Source organism: Jaculus jaculus, chromosome 1, assembly GCF_020740685.1.
Source record: "Jaculus jaculus isolate mJacJac1 chromosome 1, mJacJac1.mat.Y.cur, whole genome shotgun sequence".
Lineage (NCBI taxonomy): Eukaryota > Metazoa > Chordata > Mammalia > Rodentia > Dipodidae > Jaculus > Jaculus jaculus.
This window is the reverse complement of record NC_059102.1, coordinates 197,384,201-197,405,904: the sequence shown is the minus strand read 5'-3', so window position 1 is coordinate 197,405,904 and position 21,704 is coordinate 197,384,201. Positions and strand designations below refer to the sequence as shown.

The window sequence follows — 21,704 nt, the reverse complement described above, 5'->3', positions numbered from 1 at the left end:
GAATCTGCTGATGCCCACACTCTTGAGTAGCCCACCAGTACCCCAATGCCCTCAAGCAGCCATCCTAGTCACAGTCCCAGCCACAGGCTTCTTCTGCAGGAACCACAGGCTAAGTGGACCCAGACCAGCAGGCTAGTGTAACTCCACATGCAAACACCATCCCCCTTGCCGCTGCTCCCCACCCTGTGTTCCTGCACCCAGGTTAGCACCACCACCACCCCACAGTCCTAGGCATTCTCACCACCTGAGGAGCTCCACACATGTGAAGGGCCTGGAATGAGACACTGCAAAGTCTAAGTACTTATGAGTTCCCAGCCAAAGTACTCTACCCATCAATAGTATCCCTCATAATAGATGGTGAAAGAAAAATATTGCACAATAAAACTCAGCTTTACATCTATATTTACTATATAAATATAAAGCCAAAATCAGACAGAGTACTACAGGGGATTCTGCCCACAAATAAAGCAAATTACCAACCTCAAGTGCCTACAAGAAGTAGATCACAATAGCCAAACGCACAGAAGGCACAAAAAACTACAAAGCTCAAGAAAATACCAAACCACATAAACCACCACAATATGGCAAGAATTAAATCATACCTCACAGTCATTATTCTGAATACCAATGGCCTTAATTCAGCTATCAAGAGACACAAGTTAACAGGGTGGATCAGAAAATTAGACCCTTCAATCTGTAGTTTTCAAGAAATCCAACTCTCCATTAAAAACAGATGCCTCCTTAGGATGAAAGGATGGAAAATGATAATCCAAACAAATGGAAATAAAAAGCAAGCAGGTGTAGCTATACTAATATCGGATAAAATAAAAGTTTAACCAAAAGTAATCATAAAAGACAAAGGAGGCTACTTCTTACTTATCACGGGAACAGTCCAACAAGAGGATATCACAATCATCAATCTTTATGCCCCAACACAAGTGCACCACGATTCATAAAACAAACATAGGACAACAAAACAGAAATAACCACCAACCCGACCATAGTTGGGGATTTCAACATTCCAATATCAGCAATAGATAGATCATACAAATAGCAAATTAACAGGGAAGTAAGAGAGCTAAACAAAAACACAGGTCAATTAGGCCTAACAGACATCTACAGGCCATTTTACCCCAAATCCATGGATTGTACCTTCTTCTTAGCAGCCCATGGAATCTTCTCTAAAATAGATCATGTACTGGGCCATAAGGCCTGCCTCCATGCATTTAGGAATATCAATACAATTTCCTGCATGATATCAAATCATAAATCTGTAGTGCTAGAAATTAACAACAAAAGATGCACCAGGAGAGCGGGTGCCCCTCTCAGAGGGGGATTTTATAAAAGGAAGATCTGGGTGAAGAGAGCCCTTCTTTCCTTGTTCCCTCTTGGCTGCCTGAGCTGCTGGCTGCCTTCCAGCATGGATTGAAGACCAGTGAGGACTGAAGACCTGCATCAACTAAAGACCCACCTGGATTGAAACCCAGCTGCTCCTCAGGAAACCTCCAGGCCTTCTGGCACCATCTGCAGTGCTGGGTTGGGACTGCTGAGGCATCAGGCCACTGGACTGAGCAGCTACCAGGTTCTGTGATTCTCAGGCCTGCAACTGCTATTGGACTACTCAGCTCCCTGCAAACTCAAGAAACATGAAGGGAGAGCGGTAGTGAACAATGGAGGAGCAGATCACAAGGTAGAAGAACACATGGAACAGTGAGAGAACTAGAGCGGCATTGGCAGCCTTCCCTTCCTGACTGCCAGTGCCCAGCTCCAGCGAACAGAGCAGTAGTCCAGGGACCTGGACACACCAACTTGAACTGACAGCGGGACCCAAGCAGGAGCAGAGGTAACTGGGATTACACCAGGGAAGGGTCTCACCTGGTCACAAGCTGACTTGGAACCCTCAACAGATCAGAAATCTTAACCTGCTTGTTGTCAGGATTAAGTGCATGGGTGGGGCACCACACACCCTAAGGGACAGTTAGAGGATCTTGTCATAATACCTACTCTTGGTTAAATACTCTGAGCTATTTTTCCTTGAAAGTTTACATTGTTTAGTTAAATTTTAAAATCTGCCTATATTTTGTTCTACTTATGCTACTTGAATACTCTCATAACAGGCAAACCCAACACCTAGGGCCACTTTGGCAGATATTCTGAGAGTAGCTGAGGAACTCAAACAATCACATAACCATTGGGATCTCATGAAGCTGAAAAGTTGTTTTTTTTTTTTTTTTTCACAGACAAATATACAATAAATAGAGCCAATAGGTTACCCACAGAATGGGAGAAACATTTTGCTGGCTCTACAATTGACAGAGGCCTAATTTCTGGAATCTACAAAGAACTCAAAATCATAAACAATAAAATATCAAACAACCCACTCACAAAATGGGGCAGAGAACTGAACAGGAACTTCTCAGAGGAAGAAATACAAATAACAAACACACACTTTAAAAAAAAAAAAAAAACACTCATCATCCATAACAATCAGGTAAATGAAAATTAAAGCAATCATGAGATTCCACTTTACCCCAGTAAAGATAGCAAACATTAACAAATCAAAAGAAAACAAATGCTACTGAGGATATGGAGAAATAGGAACTGTCATTCACTGTTGGTGAATGGTACAGCCACTATGAAAAGCAACATGGATTCTTCTTAAAAGGTTGATTATAAAGTTACTAACAGATCAAGTTATTCCCTTACTGGGTATTTACTCTAAAAGCTCCATGCTTCAGTTCAGAGAGATTTGTTCAACCATGTTTAAAGCTGCTCAGTGCATAATAGCTAAAAGCTGGAATCAACCCAGATGTGCATCATTAGATGACTGGATAAGTAAGATGTGGTATATCAACATGATGGAATTCTACACAGCAGTAAGGAAAAAATGACACAATGAAATTTGAAGAAAAATGGTTGAACTTGGAACAGATCATTCTCAGCAAACTCACCCAATCACAGAAAGATAATCATCATATTGTCTCACTCATCTTTGGCTCCTAACCTGAATCTGCCAGAGATGCTGACATACCTAATAAGCATCTCAAGGACCTGGCAATATGGTGGGTGGGGCGGGAGAGGAGGGTAAGGTTGGGGAGAGGGCAGAACAAAACAACTGGACCCAAATGGCAATGGTATAAAATTCTATATCCTAAAAGATAAGATTAATTGGTTGAACCTTCATCAGATCCTTAGAGAGAATACCTGAATCACAGGGCCCTGAACATGGTATGATGAAAACTAACCTTAATCTTCTCATATTTCTCTTTCTCTCTTTCTTTTCTCTCTTCTCTTTTTCTCTTGTATATTACCTATCTTTTACTTCCTTCTTTTCCTTGGCACTAACTTGTAACTCCCAGTACCAGCATGTGGTTAACATCCACAGTGAGCTATTGATCAGAGATGCCTACAGGGTTTCCCAAAAGAAGACAGATTTCTGTCCAAGTACTTAATTAATGACCCATCAAAGATTACTGGTAAGACCCTACTATAGAAGACACCATATGCTCTTGGTATGGAAAATGAAGTTACCTGGATAGAATCAGGGAGACAGTCAGTCCCCAGATAGCTCATCTATTGCCAGAAGGTGCTGTAAGAGCGACTGAAGGAAATTGACCAACATCTGTTGAAGCAACTCATGGTCTAAGTTACTCAGTAGCAAACAACCTGTTACAATGCTCCAAGAAGTGTAATAGGGGCACACAGACATGGTGGGTAACTAACTGCACTTGCTTTTGCTAATTAATCAGCACAGTGGAATGGAATCCATAGCAGGTTCTGGGAAACAAGTGAAACCATATCCAAAAATGTGAGCCCACCCTCTATTACCAAGCTCCCACCAATCATGGCCTATAAAAGGGCCCACACCTATTAAATTCTCTCTAAAATAATAATGGTTATCCTTTTTTTTGTGTGTGCTGCTTACACTCTCCATTGGAGAATTTTTTCTCTTTTTCAGATGGATGCAGAACCTGAAGAGAGAATCAACCCATTGCACCTCAACAAGCCCCAGCTGAAACCATAGAGTAACTGGGGAAATGAGCAAGAGTACTACTTAAAGAGTACTACCTAAAATGAACCCAATATGGCTCAGGGAAATTCACAGAAGAGGGGGTAGAAAGATTGTTAGAGCCACATGTTGGGACATAATGCACAGAGACATTGACTCTATAACTGATGGCTAACCCCACAATGCACTACCCACATTCCTCAATGAGGAGGGAACCTGGGAGGGAGGAGAACAGTCAGGAGGCTAATGATGGTACCAGCATGGCTGTATACACACTGTGTACTTAACTAATAATAATAGCAGTAGTAGTAGTAATGATTCATTAACAGAGAAAAATAAAAGATAGACTCAACTGAAAGATAAGGGAAGGGATTTCTTGGGAGAAACTTGGGAAAAGGAAAAGGGAGGATTGCAGAAAGGGATCATGTTCATTACATATTATTTATACTTATAGAAGTTGTCAATTAAAAAGTTTTCAAAATTAAATCAAATAATTTTCCCATAGGTGAAAAAGTTTAATGTGTTGAATGTTGGTATAATACGTATGAAAATATAATAATTTGACTATAATTTTATACAAAGATATATTTAAATGTGATGTATGGCAAAAGTACTTTGATTTCTTTGTGATGATGTTTGTGATAATGTAGCTATCACATTACTATGTGTCTGCTTTAAAATTATTGTGGAAAAAACAACTATGGGTATCATAACAAATTAACTTATTTTGTAAAGAAGGAATATTTCTGAGTGTCCAGCAAGATATACAAAGTTTATTATGCTCTTATGTATACGTATTTTACATACAAAGCATTTAAGAAAACAACCCTTCAGAGTATAAAATTTTCTTACTTTTTTTTTCAGAGTATAAACATTTTCTAACTTTATCACAAGAAAAGATTAATCCTTTGGCAAAGAGTATAGCTAAGAAACATAAATTAGTTTTCTGAATGTCTTTTCCTACTCATCCAACACTACTCCCCTGACCAAAACAAAACAAAAGCACCATTTTCAAATTGGAAAATTAGCTGATAATGTTTCAAAATACATTTAAAATAAGTGTAGACTGTCTTTCATACCTACAGTGCTATGAAATACCCCTGTCTTATTCTCTAAATTATTGAGAAACTGATGAGAGGAACCAACCATTGGCAAAATATGGGAAATCTAGTCTTCAGCATAAAAATTACTTATAATTAAAAAAACCTTACAAGTATCAGTACTATTGTTATTTGTTTCTAAGAAATCAAGTAGATATTTTGAACGTAAATATTGAGAGACATGTGAAAATAATTTTATATCTCTGTATAAACTATATTTTGAATGATTTGAATGTGGACCTATGAACATTTCTTTCTTATGAAATCTCTTCCTTAAAACTGAGTAGGAATGTGAGAAGTCTGACACTATAAATACTAGTAAAGCAATAATTGTAGGAAACAGAACATTCATGTCTGTAAACTGAATAACAGGATTGAATTTTATAATCCACTTCTTGGGATTACATAATAGTACCTAGGAGAATTTTTTCTCAAAAAGGTAAGTCAAGTTTATAAGAAGAATGAGTACATCAATACTAAAGACAATAAGAAAGGGGAACATGGGATGTACATGATCAAAATAAGTATGCATGTATGTATGAACATGTTAACTTTTTTATTAACATACTTATTTGAGAGAGAGAGAGAAGAGAGAGAGAGAGAGAAACAATGAATGGGCACACCAGGACTGCCAGCTACTGAAAATGAACTTCATACATATGTGCCACCTTGCGCATCTAACTTATGCAGTACAAGGGAATTGAACGTGGGTCCTTATTTTCCCAAGGAAGCATCTTAACTACCAGCCTTATGAACATGTTAACTTAAAAAAAAATTTAAAAATCAATTTTGACTTTCACAGTGATCCTGAAACTGATGAACAACTGACTTGGAAATGCAGGGGATAAAGGAAATGCACAATATTAAAGAAAGTGCACAAATGGCAAAATGAACTCTGAACAACAAAAGTCTACTTGACAGGGCTGGAGAGATGGCTTAGCGGTTAAGTGCTTGCCTGTGAAGCCTAAGGACCCCGGTTCGAGGCTCGGTTCCCCAGGTCCCACGTTAGCCAGATGCACAAGGGGGCGCATGTGTCTGGAGTTCGTTTGCAGAGGACTGGCGCGCCCATTCTGTCTCTCTCCCGCTATCTGTCTTTCTCTCTGTGTCTGTCGCTCTCAAATAAATAAATAAATAATTAAAAAAAAAAAAGTCTACTTGACAATCAACCTGGTTTCTTGAAGAAATGGATTTCATTCTTCTTGTGGCTCCAGTGGTGAGGAGGAGTAGAAGAAAGCTAGGAGCAGGGCAGCTGGTGTGTGGGAGCGGGAGGGGGGGGGGTGCGCACAGAACCTGCCATTACTGCTGCTATCGCCACCACCACCACTCATGAATGTGTGCTTGTAGCATGTGGAGGGTAAGGAGGTGTGAGTCCCAGGCATGGTGCAGCTGTGGGAGGGTCGGTAGTGGGAAGACAATGGCAGATGTTAATAAACTCCACATTGACAGCATCATCCAAAGGCTTCTGGGAGTGAGAGGGTCAATGCCAGTTAATAATGTCCAGCTATAGGAGAATGAAATCAGAGGAATGTGCTTAAAGTCTGCAGAAACCTTCCTGAGTCAACCTATCCTACTAGAACTTGAAGCACCACTTAAAATCTGTGGTGACATCCATGGACAGTACTATGATTTTCTTCCTTGGAATATGGTAGCTTCTCACCAGAAAAAAAAAAAAAAAAAAAATCTGTTTTTCAGGGACTATGTGGACAGGAGGAAGCATTCACTGGTGACTATCTGCCTCTTACTGACCTACAAAATCAATATCTTGAGAACATTTTCCTTCACAGAGGAAACAATGAGTCCTCCAGTATAAATAGTATATATGAGTTTTATGATGAATGTAAAAATATATGTACAATATTAAATCATGGCAAAACATTCACAGAGTGTTCTAACTGATTACTGATAGTATCCAAAGTAGATGAGAAGATATTCTTCTCTCATGGAGATTTATCAACAGATCTTCAATCTATGGAGCAAATTCAGCAAATTATACAATCTACTAATGTATCAGATCAAGGTCTTCTTTGTGATGTTTCCTGATCTGTCGCTAATAAACATGTCTTAGGCACTTAACATGGGGACTCCCAATTTCATCAAACGAACACTATTAGAATACAGATCACAGTTAACGCCAAACACAGTTGTAGTATGTGACTTTAACACACCCTACTTTCATCAACTGGAAGGTCATCCCCACAAAAAAAAAAATAAATAAACAGAAGCATCTGGATTAAATGAGGTCATAGAAAAAATGGACCTAACTGATATCTACAGAACATTTCATCCAATTGCTGCAAAATACACATTCCTTTCAGCAGCACATTGAATATTCTCTAAAATAAACCATATATTAGGACACAAAACATACATTAACAATCACAGAAAAATTGAAACAATTCCTTGCACTCTTTCTGAACACAATGAGATTAAACTACAAATCAACAGTAAGAAAAGCTATAGAGCTTACACAAAATCATGAGAACTACAAAGGACACTACTAAATGGTGAATGAGTCAAAGAAGAAATAAAGAAGGAAATCAAAAGCCAGAAAAGCCAGGTGTGGTGGTATACACCTTTAATCCCAGCATTTGGGAGAGAGATATGAGGATTGCAGTGATTTCAAGGTCACCCTGCCAGTACAGTTATTTAAAGTCTGCATGGGCAAAAGTGAGACTCTACCTCAAAAAAACAAACAAACAAACAAAAAAAAAAGAAATCAAAACATTCATAGAATCAAATGATAATGAGAACACAACATACCAAAAACCTCTGAGACACAATCAAGACAGTTGCTTTAATTGCATATATTAAGAAATTAGAAAGGTCACAAGTAAACAACTTAATGATCTACCTTAAGACCTTGGAAAAAGAAGAACAAAGGAAACCAAAAATCAGTAGATGGGAATAAATAATAAATATTAGGGCAGAAATTAATGAAATAGAAAGTAAAAAAGAAAAATACAAAGTATCAATGAAACAAGGAGTTGGCTTTTTGAAAGGATAAACAAGACTGATAAACCCTTAGCAAATCTGACCAAAAGAGAGAAGAGACACAAATTAATAAAATTAGAGGTGAAAAAGGCAACATTAAAACAGATACCAAAGTAATTCAGAAAATCATAATGATATACTGTAAGAATATATACTATACTAAGTTTGAAAATATGAAAGAAATGGATGATTTCCTTTATTCGTATGACCTGCCAGAATTAAACCACTAGGAAATGGAAAGGCATCCCCTGTTTTTGGATCAGAAGAATCGATATTGTGAAAATGGCAATCTTATCAAAAAACAATCTGCACATTTCATGCAATCTCTATCAAAATTCTAATGGCATTCTTTACAGAAATAGATAAAATTTCTAAAATTCATTTGGAAGCACAAAATACCCAAATATCTAAAACCATTTTGAGCAGCCAAAGTAAGGCTAGTGGTATCACCATATCAGATTTTAATCTATCTTACAGAGCCATAGTAACAAAAACAGCATGGTACTAGCACGAAAGGAAACAAGTCAGAACCATATCCAAACATAAACCCACTCTCTATTATCAAGCTACCACCAATTGTGGGCTATAAGAATGCCTACACCTATTAATTCTCTATAAAAAAGTAAGGGGTATCTCATTTGTCCTGGTGCTAACTTACTCTCTGTTGGAGAATCTGCTTCTCTGTTTCAGATAGATGCAGATCCTAAGGAGAGAGGCACCCCATCATACCTCAAAAGGGCCCGGGCTGAAACTAAGAAAAATTGTCAAAACAAGCAAGGGTGCTGTTTTCCTGGCGAACCGGATACCAGCACAAGGGTGAAGGAGATCAACACAGAGAAAAATCAACTCCTACCAAATCAGATATCCAGAGACTCATAGGCCCCCACCACCTCATCACTGAAGCAGACCAAAAATGAACCCAACATGGCTCAGGGAAATTTTGCGGAAGTGGGGGAGAATGTCAGAACCACATATTGGGTCCTGATATGCAGAGACATTTCTCCTACCCATAACTGTGGGCTAACTCCAGAATGCATGGCCCATATACCTCAACAAAGAGGGCCCAGGAGGAGGTGTAGGACATGAATGAGCCTAACAATGGTACCAAATTGACGGTATTCACTGAGTACAAAACTAATTAATAATAATAATAATAATAAAACAGTCATGTAGATCAGTGGAACAGAATAGAGGTCTCAGATGTAAGTTCAGGCAGGTATAACCACCTACTCTTCTACAAAAATGCCCAAAATTTCCAGCCAAGATGGTGACTGCCTAGCTGCACTCCAGATACCAGGGGGATAAAAAGGCAAGTACTCAAGGGCAATTAGGATCTTTCTGAAAGAGGGAGGGCACAGATTGGGGAAAAACAGGGAAGCACACACCCCTGCACCCCAAGACCCCCGCACATGCCATGCACCCCCACGCGCCCCGTGCCCACTGGGTGCCCAAGCGCGCCCTGCACGCCACAAGACCCGCACCCCCTGTGGCACCCCACGCACCCCCGTGCCCCACACCCACCCGCATGCCCCGCGCCCCTACCGCGTGCCCCACGACCCTCCACGCCCCCCACCTGGCCCGCACCCCCCCCGCGCTCCCCATGCCCTCCGACCCCCCCATGAGACCCCTCCAGGCCCCCTGCACCCTGCACACCCCACCCTATGTGCCCTGTGCCCTGGCACACCCCCGCCCCCACCCCGTGTGCCCCCCCTCATGCCCTCCGCACAGCCCGTGCCCCGCGAGGCTGTGCTCTGATCCAGCACCCACCAGCCACGCCTGCCAGCCTGCTGCACTGAAGCTGAGACCTCCTACATCCGCACCTGTTCACTGATCCTGCAAGTTAACCAGCCACATGGTGCTCAGTTCGCAGGCCCGCAGGGGTCACCACTGCCATGAGTAGGTGGCTGCCAGATCCCCTGCTGCTGTACTCACATCACTTGCCTGTGCTATGTCCTGATCCCATACCTGCATCAGCTGCTTCTGCACTACAATTGTATGTGCAGCGGGCCCAGTCCCACAGCAAGGGCCTCACAAGTCCACAGTGAGTCACTAGCACCACCGCAGGTGCCATCACCTACCGGTACATCGCCACCCATCCCCCACTCCCCTGAGGCAGGAGAGCAAAGACTGTTTGCAGGTCCCAGTGTTTCCAGCCAGTGTTTGGGCAGCTTCAGGGCTTGCTACCTCAGTCCCCTTTCAAGCTCGAAGGCAGGATGGTTAGGTGAATTACTGGCTGAGAATTCAGGCAACTTTGGCGCCCTGTCAGGCTATAGATAGGCAGCTTTGGCAAGAGAGAGCAAAAACCAAGGCTGTTGCAACTGCCCCAGGCTGCCTTGGATTCTCATTAAGCTAGATCCCAGGCTGCTCCACCCACCTAACTGCCCATACACTGACATGGGTAGACCACAGTGCAAAAGAAATAACGTGAAAAATAAAATGCAAGAAAATCCAGACACATCACCCAGTCCAACAAGGATTACATCTAACCAAAACATAGAAGATTGTTTAGGATCAGAACATCAAATGGAAGCAATGAACAATGCAACCCTGACCAACCTACTGCTAGAACTGGCAGGAACGCTACAAAGGACAAATAATCGTGTGGATGCTACCATCACTAAGCTAGAGCAATATGATAAGACACTGGAAGGAATTCAAAGAGAGCTAAGAGAGTTGAGGGAGAGTGAAAAAAAGAGGACCTTAAAAATCAGCTGGCCACATTAAATGAAAACATAAAGAAATGTAAGGATGATTTCCAAGAATCATCCAGAAAATCAGAAAATGAAATGAAAAGAGAGCTGGACAAAGCAATGGAAGTGATACATAGGAAAGTAGTAGAAAATGCAAACTTAATTGAACAAGTCCAAAACTCCCTAGAGGCTCTCAAGTATAGAGTAAGCAAAGTGGAAGATAGGAATTCTGATCTGGAAGACAGGATGGAAGAAACAGTTCGAGAGTCCAAAAATTTCAGTAACTTCAAAAGTTTCTGTGAACAAAACATGAGAGAATTATGGGATACACTTAAACGTACTAATATCAGAAACATTGGAATATCAGAAGGAGAAGAATTTCAGTCCAAAGGAATGGAGAACTTATTTAACACAATAACTGAAGAAAATTTCCCCCATCTCTTAAAAGAAAAGGCCCATCAAGATACAAGAAGCAAACAGAACTCCTAACTGAATAGACCAAAGGAGAAACTCTGCAAGACGTACTATCATTAAGACCCTAAACATTGACACCAAAGAGAAAATCCTAAAAGCAGCTAGGGAAAAACAGCACACCACTTTCAAATGAAACCCCATCAGAATTACTTCAGATTTCTCAATGGAAACCCTGAAAGCTAGAAGGGCCTGGAATGAAACTCTCCAAACTCTAATAAACTATGGCTTCAAACCCAGACTACTCTACCTGGCAAAAGTCTCCTATAATAGATGATCTCAAATTTCATATGGAAAGGCAGAAGGCCTCGCATATCCAAACATATCCTCAGCAAAAGAAATACCTCTGGTGGCATCACCATACCTGATATAAAGCTATATTACAAAGCCATAGTAATAAAAACAGCATGGTACTGGCATAAAAACAGGAGTATAGACCAATGGAATAGACTTGAGGACCCGGATTTTGTGTCAAGCTACTATAGTACTTGATATTCAACAAAGGCCCAAACAATATAGACTGGAAAAAGATAGCATCTTCAACAAATGGTGCTGGACAAACTGGATAACACATGAAGGAAACTAAAACTTGATCCACACATTTCACCATGTACTGCACTCAAATCCAAATGGATCAAAGACCTCAACATAAGACCAGAAACTCAAAAAATACCGGAAGAGAATTTTAGAAGTACTTTCCATGATATAGGAATGGAAAAAGACTTCCTGAACAAAACCCCAGTGGCTCAAGTTCTTAAACAGTCACTCAACCATTGGGATCATATGAAGCTGAAGAGTTTCTTTACAGACAAACATATAATAAGCAAAGCCCATAGAATACCCACATAATGGGAGAAAATATTTGCAGGTTATACAACTGATTGAGGCCTTATCTCTAGAATTTACAAAGAACTCAAAAGTCTAAACAATAAGAAGACAAATACTCCACTCTCAAAATGGGCACAGAGTTGAACAGGCAATTCACAGAGGAAGAGATACAAATGGCAACCACACACTTAAGAAAATGTTCATCATCCCTAATCATCAGAGAAATGCAAATTAAAACAACTATGAGATTCCTCCTTACCCCAATAAGGATAGCCAACATCAAAAAGTCAAATGAGAATAAATGCTGACGAGGATGTGGAGAAGCAGGAACACTCATTCACAGTTGGTGGGAATGCAGGATGGTACAACCACTTTGGAAAGCAATATGGAGACTCCTGAAAAAGCTGACTATAGAAATACCAACAGACCCAGTTATACCCTTACTGGGCATCTACCCTAAAACCTTCAAACCAAAGGCCAGAGAGATTTGCTCAACCATGTTTGTAGCAGCTCAATTCGTAATAGCCAAAAGCTGGAATCAACCCAGATGTCCATAATTAGAAGAATGGATAACAAAGTGTGGTATATTTACACAATGGAATTCTATACAGCAGTAAGAAAAAACGACATAAAGAAATTTGAGGAAAAATGGTTGAACCTGGAACAGATCATTCTCAGTGAAAGTACCCAATCACAGAAAAAATCAACACATAGTCTCACTCATCTACAACACCTAACCTGAATCTACCCAAGATACCTTACATACCCAGCAAGCACCTCATGGAGTAGACAATAGGATTGATGGCAGGTCCAGGAGGGCATCAAAGGGTGGAAAACAGTAATCCGGACCCAAATGGCAATGGTACCATAAAATTCTACTTCCTAAAAGATAGACCAAAAGGCTAAACCTTCACTAGACCCTTACAGGAAACACCTGAACCACAAGACACTGGAGAGGTTAGGATCAAGACTAACCTAAATCTCCTACATCTTCCCTCCCTCCCTCTCCCCCTCTCCCCTCTATCTCTCTCCTCTCTAACTCTTGTACATTAGTTATGTTCTTCCTCAATCTGTTAGTCGACACTGACCTGTAACCCCCACTTCCAGCTTGGGCCTACCATCCACAATGAGCTTTTGATCAGAGAATCCTACAAGGTTTCCCAAAACAATGACAGACTTCTGTCAGAGTACTTGATGACCCACCAAAGGCCAGTGGTAAGACCCTATTGCTGAAGACTCCATATGCAGCTGACACGTAAAATGGAATGACATGACTGGAAGCCAGGAGAGAGTCAGTCCCCAGACTGTCAGCGTGTCTAGTTCCAGAAGGTGCTACATAGGTGACTGGGGGAAATAACCAAGATCTGTCCAAGCAACTCATTGTTTAACCTAATTAGCAACAAATAACCTGATGTGATGCCCACACAAGTGCAATAGTGGTACACAGCCATGGTGAGGAACCAATTGCTCTTGATTTGGCTAACTGATCCACTCAGTGGTACTAGACCCATAGCTGGAGCTAGGAAACAAGTAAGAACCATACCCAAACACAAGCCCACTCTACAATAGCAAGCTACCATCAATCTCAGGGTATAAAAGGGCCTACACCTATCAAACTGTCTATCAAAAAAGTGTTATCTCAATTTTCTGGGTGCTAACTTACTCTCCATTTGAGAGTCTGCTTCTCTTCTTCAGATAGATGCAGATCCTAAGAAGAGAGCTGCCCTAACATACCTCAAAAGGGGCCCAACTGAAATTAAGGACAATTGGCGAAACAAGCAAGGGTGATGTTTTCCTGTGAACTGGATAGCAGCACAAAGGGGAAGGAGAGCAACACAGAGAAAAATCAACTCCTACCAAATCAGAGAGCCAGAGCCTCAGAGGCCCCCAACACCTCAGTACTGGAGCAGACCACAAATGAACCCAACATGGCTCAGGGAAATTTTGCGGAAGAGGGGGCGAAAAAGATTGTCAGAGTCACGTGTTGGGTCATGATATGCAGAGACAATTATCATACCAATAACTGGGGTCTAACTCCACAATGCACGACCCATTTACATCAACAAGGAGGGTCCAATGGGAGAGGGTAGGTCACAGATGAGCCTAAACAATGGTACCAAACTGCCTGTATTTACTGAAAAGAAAACTAATAAATTAAATTATTTTTTAAAAAATGCCAAAAATACTTGAGAAAAGACAGCTTCTTCAATAAATTTGGGAAAACTGGATATCTATATGTAGAAGGATGAAAATAGATCCAAGAATTAAGTCCAAATACATCAAAGACCTTAATATCAGACCAGAAATCTAAAAATGCTAGAGGAAAATGTACAGTAAACCTGTCAACATATTGGTATAGGCAATGACTTTCCTAACATAACCCCAGTGGCTCAGGACATAATACCACTAGTCAACCACTTGGGCTTCATGAAATTACAGAGCTATTATACAGAAAAGAACACTATGAATAAAGGAAGTAGGCGGTTTACAGAATGGACGAAAGCCTTTACCAGCTATACATCTGACAGAGGATGACTATCCAGTATATACAAAGATCTCAAAAATTAAATAATAAGAAATCAAACAACCCAATTAAAAATTGGCTATGGAACTAAATAGAGAGTTCTCAAGAGAAGAAAAAACAGATTCCATATAAACTTTTAAAAAATGTTCTATATCATTGGCCATTAGGGAAATGTACACTAAAACTACTTTAAGATTCCATTTCACTCCTGTCAGACTGGCTACTATCAAGAAGTCAAATGACAATAAATGCTGGAGAGGATGCAGCAAATGAGGAACCCTTCTACTCTATTGGTGGAAATGTAATCTGATACAGTGATTGTGGAAATCAGTGTAGAGATTCCAGAGAGAGGTAAAAATAGATTTACCATATGACCCAGCCATACCACCCCTAGGCATATATCCTAAGCACTCATCACACTATCTTAGAGATGCTTACACATCCTTGTTTATTGCCACTCTACTCACAATTGCAGGAAATAGAGCCATCCTAGATGTCCCTCAACCAATGAATGGATAATGAAGACATGGTACATATATATAGTGGAGTTCTATTCATTGGTAAAGAAGAATTAAATTATGAAATTTGCAGGGAACTGGATGGAACTGGAAAGGATTATACTTAGTGAGGTAACCCAGGCCCAGAATGCAAAGAGCCACATGTTTTCTCTCATATGTGGATCCCAGCTATAAATATTTGGACTTGTATGTGTGTTGGAATAAAAATCAGTAGCAGAGGCCAGTAAGGTAGACAGTGGCTACAAGGGAAGAAGGAGAGGAGAGGAATTAAGTGGATGGTATTGTATATATGTAAGTAGAAAAACAGATTACTCAGGGTGGATAGGCCTAAGTGAGGTCAGGAGAAGAGATTAAGTATAGGAAAGGTGGAGGAGTGTTATTCAATATCTAAGAGGAGGACTGGAGAGATGGCTTAGCGGTTAAGCGCTTGCCTGTGAAGCCTAAGGACCCTGGTTCGAGGCTCGGTTCCCCAGGTCCCACGTTATCCAGATGCACAAGGGGGCACACGCGTCTTGAGTTCGTTTGCAGAGGCTGGAAGCCCTGGCACGCCCATTCTCTCTCTCTCCCGCTATCTGTCTTTCTCTCTGTGTCTGTCGCTCTCAAATAAATAAATAAATAAATAAATAAATAAATAAATAAATAAATAAATAAAGATTAAAAAAAATATCTAAGAGGATATGAATAAGTCATATGGAAACCTACTCTTTTGGACAGTGGCATATCCAGAAAACAAAAATTGTTACTAGAAAATTTTCAATGCTAGAGATGGGATATTTTCCAGGGTGTATTGGTCCAGGGATGTCCTTGGTACCCTGAAAACATTATAGGTCATTGCCAAGGTTGTGGTGTCTTAGCAATAATGTCCTACCTTTTAGCTCTGGCAGGTAATCAGTGTTTTTGTTTTTTGGTTTTCATTTTGAGGTAGGGTGTCACTCTAGTCCAGACATAATCATGTGTTTTGACAATGAACTGTATTGTTTTGGTGACATCATGGCTCTCCCTGCCCAACAGTTCACAGTGGGAATATCTCAATTCTAGTCCTGGGATTTACCAGCCAGAGTCAGTGGTTTTAAGGTTAAGTTTTTTTCCACCTTCTGTCCAGGCTGCATCCCCTTTAAAGACCAAGGGAACCCCATAAATTCCCTGGCAGATATTCTTAGGTTGACAAGAGGTGCATAGCAAGCTGGATACCGAATATTCAGAGTCTTTAAGTGCTTCCATTAAAGACCATGGAACATACCATGTTCAAAGCTGACAATGTGATCAATGCCTTCCATTTGTAGAAAAGGAAAGGAAAAAGTGTTTCAAACAATACTGTGAGGTTAAGAGAAGAAAAAAAAAAAAAACAGATGGAAATGGATCAATCATGATTAGGGAAACAAGTGAAAATGAAAATTCTGAGTGAATTAAGTTAGAACCAAAAGTTAAAACATTGAATGTTACCTTTTTCTATTCATTTGTTATGCTATATGTAGGAATCAAAGCTGGAAAGACTGGCATGCACAGCATTCAGCATAACCTTACATTGAGAGAAAGGAATATGAGTATAATATCAGACCATTGGTATTCAAAGGACTTTTCTTTGATTAAAATACTGTATTTATAGACTTTAATTCTTTAACTGAATATATATATATATGTATGTATATATATATATATACATATTCATATATGTGTGCACATATATTAAATTACATTAAAATATCTTTGTGTGTATGTATTATGCACACACGTGTTTCTATTAATGTATTATTATTAATGTACAGGTTCACACTTTATTGGGGTTCCATTTTCCATTTTCTTTGAAGCAGGGCCTCTTGTTTGCTACTGAATGATCCAACATGGTTTGCTCACAAACTTGTGGGTATTCTCTTGTTTCTATGTCTCATTTTGTCACAAGAACACTGACACTGGGGTTACAGACATTTACTACCATGTCCAGCTTTATTTGGGTCTTGAGATTTGAACTCAGGTTATCAGAATGTTACTTTTATGCATTTAACCATCTCTTAGCACTGAAGTTATGGTTTTTAATGGTCATATTTTTTTAAAATGTACATGTTATTAGCATATTTCTTCTATGTCTAAGGACATCAGAGCAAGAGATCTCGGAGTCTCAGTGCAAAAGGAACTAAAGTTTGTTTCAAAAAACTGTTACAAAAGACACAGAAAAAGCAGAGTGCAATCGTTTCATGCAGTATCTTGGTATTTAGAATAAGAAGCAACCAAGAAAAGCTGTGGGTTGTCATAGCATGTACACAATTTCTATAGTGCCTGAGTGTTTACTATGAGCCTTGCAGACTTGACTAATAGTTCAACATGACCTTGAGGCTCAAAAACTGAAGATCTGATATAGGATCCCTTGATTTGCACAAAAGCATATGATTCATACATTCTTTTACACAGGTATTTCATACACACAGAGACACATACACAGACACATGCACATATTTCCTACTCTTAATAGTTCATTATATTGTTTTCTCTAAAGATTATTTGACAATATTGTATATATCAAAGGCATAAATATGCTCACTTCTGTTTTTTTTATATAGCTTCATTATTGTTAGAGTGATTTTTTCTCTGGAATATATAAATATGGAATGTGAGTACAAGATATTGTTAAAGACAGACTTTAGGTTAGATGATTAATTAAATTAGATGTGTTTATTGGAAGGTATATACTTCCCCTGAAAAGTGCTGTTTTACCACTACGGTACATCAGTGGGATCTACATTTCTGAGGTTGAGTTTGGAGTCTATGTTATTTTCATTGCTGAAAGTGAAAATTTTCACTTTGTTATTGTAGTAGCTATTTTCTATTATGTAATGGAAATTTTCTAGTTTAATATCATAAATTTGTTATCAAGAAAATGTCCTCCTTGGGCTGGAGAGATGGCTTAGTGGTTAAACACTTGCCTGTGAAGCCTAAATTTTCTAGTTTAATATCATAAATTTGTTATCAAGAAAATGTCCTCCTTGGGCTGGAGAGATGGCTTAGTGGTTAAACACTTGCCTGTGAAGCCTAAGGACCCCAGTTTGAGGCTCAATTCCCCAGGACCCATGTTAGCCAGATGCACAAAGGGACACATGCATGGAAATGGAGTTTGTTTGCAGTGACTGGAGGCTCTGGCACACCCATTCTCTCTCTCTCTTTTTCTCTCTCTTTCTCTCTCTTTCTCTCTCTCTCTCTCTCTGCCTCTTTCTCTGTCACTTTCAAACAAATAAATAAATAAACAGAAAACATTTTTTTTAAATTGTCCTCCTAAAAAGTAATTTGGCTATAAATAGGGATTTACCAAGAATTATAGAAGTAACACTTTAGAAATGCCTGGTGTTTGTATAGCAAAGAAACACATGTGTTATATTCATCCATATATAAAAATTTTGATTTCTTTCTCAAAATAATTTTGTGATTTTATGTTTGACTTCATTTATTCAGATATAGTTACATTTTAAACATTTCAAGATAAAAAATATGGCTATCTTTTAAAACTAAATTTATAATTGTTTTATGAAATAGTAATATAATTTTTTATATTGACACTTCATTCAAAATAATTATTAAATTCAGATCTTAACTTGTAAATCATTACTTCTTTTTCAAATATTTTGTTTTTTCGAGTTAGGGTCTCACTCTAGTCCAGGCTGACCTGGAATTCACTCTGTAGTCTCAGGGTGGCCTCGAACTCACAGTGATCCTCCTACTGCTGCCTCCCGAGTGCTGGAATTAAATGTGTGCACCACCACGCCTGGCTGAAATCATTACATTTTTAAATTACATAAATGTGACATCAGCAAAAAATAGCAATTTAATTTTATACAAGTTAATGACACCTCAGGGTTTCTTTTTTGTAATGTTTTAATCAGTCTTGCTCCTTCATTAATATGTTGAAATGAATAGAAACAAATAATATATTTGGGTATTTTCTGACCTAAGTGGACACATTTTAATATTTTCATCATTTAATATTATGCCTGCTCTTAAGCTAATGTTAAGTTAATACTTCAAAAATGTTGTACTTGTTAGGAATATGGCTATCTTTGTGTTTGACAAGATGTTTACTTTGATATCAGGCAGGTATTAAAATGACTTTACACATTGCAATGACATATAACCAATTATATTGAAATGTTGTCATTATTCCTGTAAAGCAAAGCTACTGTGTAAACTGTTACTTCAAAACAAGTTCTTTGTTGATGATAAAATGTCTTCACGATCTTTGCCTTAACATGCAAATATTTACATGAATCTGGGCAGGAGTAATGTTTTCTAAGAATATTTGAATATCATTGTTAATAATGTTATGTAGTAACTAAAATAAATTATTCTATAGATATTATTTATACACATAATGTGTAAAATACTGTAAATAGCTATTACATTTATATTTTTGTAGCAAGATATATATTTTGAAAACATGAAAAATAAAAGCTATCTTAGTGAACTTATTAGCATTTTATAGATGAAAAATACTACAATTTCCTTGAAAAGATGGCAGTGAATGTGCCAATAGAAGGACAGTAAGGTCAGGTGGCCAGCCACTTAAGGTGTTGTACTGAATTTCACAAGTTTATTGAAGCCAGAGAAGAGCAGTATTTATGTTGAAGAATATTTTATCCATGATGTAGAAGATGGGCTTGAGTGTTTTTCCCTAAAACACACACTCAAAAGTTAATGGAAAATGATTTGTAATTAAAATTTTAAAAGCTTAAATTGGAATCACAAAATGTGTTGCAGTCAGGTTTACATTGCTGGCAGAAATCATCCAACCAAGAGCAGCTTTTGCGGAAAAAAAAAAAAAAAAGTTATTTTGACTTACAGACTCGAGGGAAAGCTCCATGATGGCAGGGGAAAATGATGGCATGAGCAGAGGGTAGAAATCAACCACTGCCAACATAATGTGGACAATAGGAACAGCAGAGTGTGCCAAGCACTGGAAAGAGGAAACTGGCTATAATACCCATAAGCCTAACCTCAACAATACACTGTCTCCAAGAGGCATTAATTCCCAAATCTCCATCAGCTGGGAACCTAGCATTCAGAACACCTAAGTTTATGGGGACACTTGAATCAAACCACCACATTCTGCCCCTGGTCCCCATAAACTGATACCCATATGTGATATCAAATGCAATGCATTCAGTCCAACTTTTAAAGTCACCATATTTTTATCAACCCTAATGATGTTCAAACATCCCCATAATTCAAGGTCTTTCAACTGAGCTATAATACTAAAATTTCCCCCCAAAACCCATAAAGGCACAGAATAAACATTCACACTACAAAAGATAGCATTAGGCATAGCAAAGAAATATTCAACTAATACAGGATTTAAAACAACCAGGGCAAGCATCAAATTCTGTAGCTCCAAGACAAACAATTCTAGCCAGTGACAAATCTCCAAATCTGATCATTCTAACCAGCAACAAGTCTCTGAAGTTCGAATTACTCCCCTCCAGATAGGCTACTCACAGTCCTTGAAAAACTTGATCCCCACCCAGCAGCTGTGTTCAGCAGCCATCTCATGGTCCTGGTATCTCTACTGGGTCTCCATTGCAACCCACGGTTCACCCTCACAGCTCCTCTGTGTCTGCATGCAGGCATACAGCAAACCTACTACACACTGCCCATGGCCATTTACAAAACACAAAACCATGTTGCAAATTCAATGATCCTCTCTCTCCTGTATTTCTTATACTCTACAATAACAGGTAGGGTGCAAATTTTTTAGTGTGTGTGTGGTGGGGGATGGGGGTGGATAAGCAGGCTTTGAAGAGCAGGATACTCCTTGAGAATTCAGGCCCCTTCAAAAACTGCATTTTTTCTGTTGTCCCAGTGCAGGTCAGCTGGCCAGTCACAATGGCTTTAATCGCTCAAACAATGGCAGGGTAACAGGCAGCAATTTAGGCCCAAAGATTTCATTTTTTTCTGTGCCATATCCCTCTGCTTACACCAGTCTATTTCTATACAATGCAAGCATGTACAACTTCTCAGGACATGACCATAACAGCAAGCCTTACCCACAAACTGCTTCTAGCCCAGTCAAGACATAGCTCTTTCTCACCATCATAAGCCAAACCTCACAGTCCATAGTTCTTATTACATTCATGTCTTTCAACTCTGACCATAATAGTCCATCAAGCTGTACTTACAGCACTGAGAGGCATCTCTTGGGCCAAGGTTTCAAATCCTTCCATATTCCTCTTGGAAATCAACTCCAAAAGGCCAAAGCCACACAGGCAGGTGTCTATCAGTAATACTGCTCCTTGGTACCAACATTACTGTTGCAGTTAGGTTTGCTGTTCTGGCAGAAATCACCCAACCAAGAGGAACTTTTGGGAAAAAAAGTGGGGGGAGTATTTTGGCTTACAGACATGAGGGGAGGATCCATGATGGCACAGAAAAATGATAGCATGAACAGAACATGGACATCACGCCCTGGCCAACATAACGTGGATAATGGAAACAGGAGAGTGTGCTAAACACTGGCAAGGGGAAATTGGTTTTAATACCCATAAGCCCACCCTCAAAAATGTACTGCCTCCAGGATGCTTTGATTCCCAAATCTCC

At 39.3% G+C, this 21,704-nt stretch overlaps 1 pseudogene; it reads left to right on the top strand.

Annotated features, from left to right (window-relative positions):
* The first annotated feature begins 6,523 nt into the window (after positions 1 to 6,523).
* Positions 6,524 to 7,149, top strand: LOC101607646 (annotated as a pseudogene).
* The last annotated feature ends 14,555 nt before the right edge of the window (positions 7,150 to 21,704 follow it).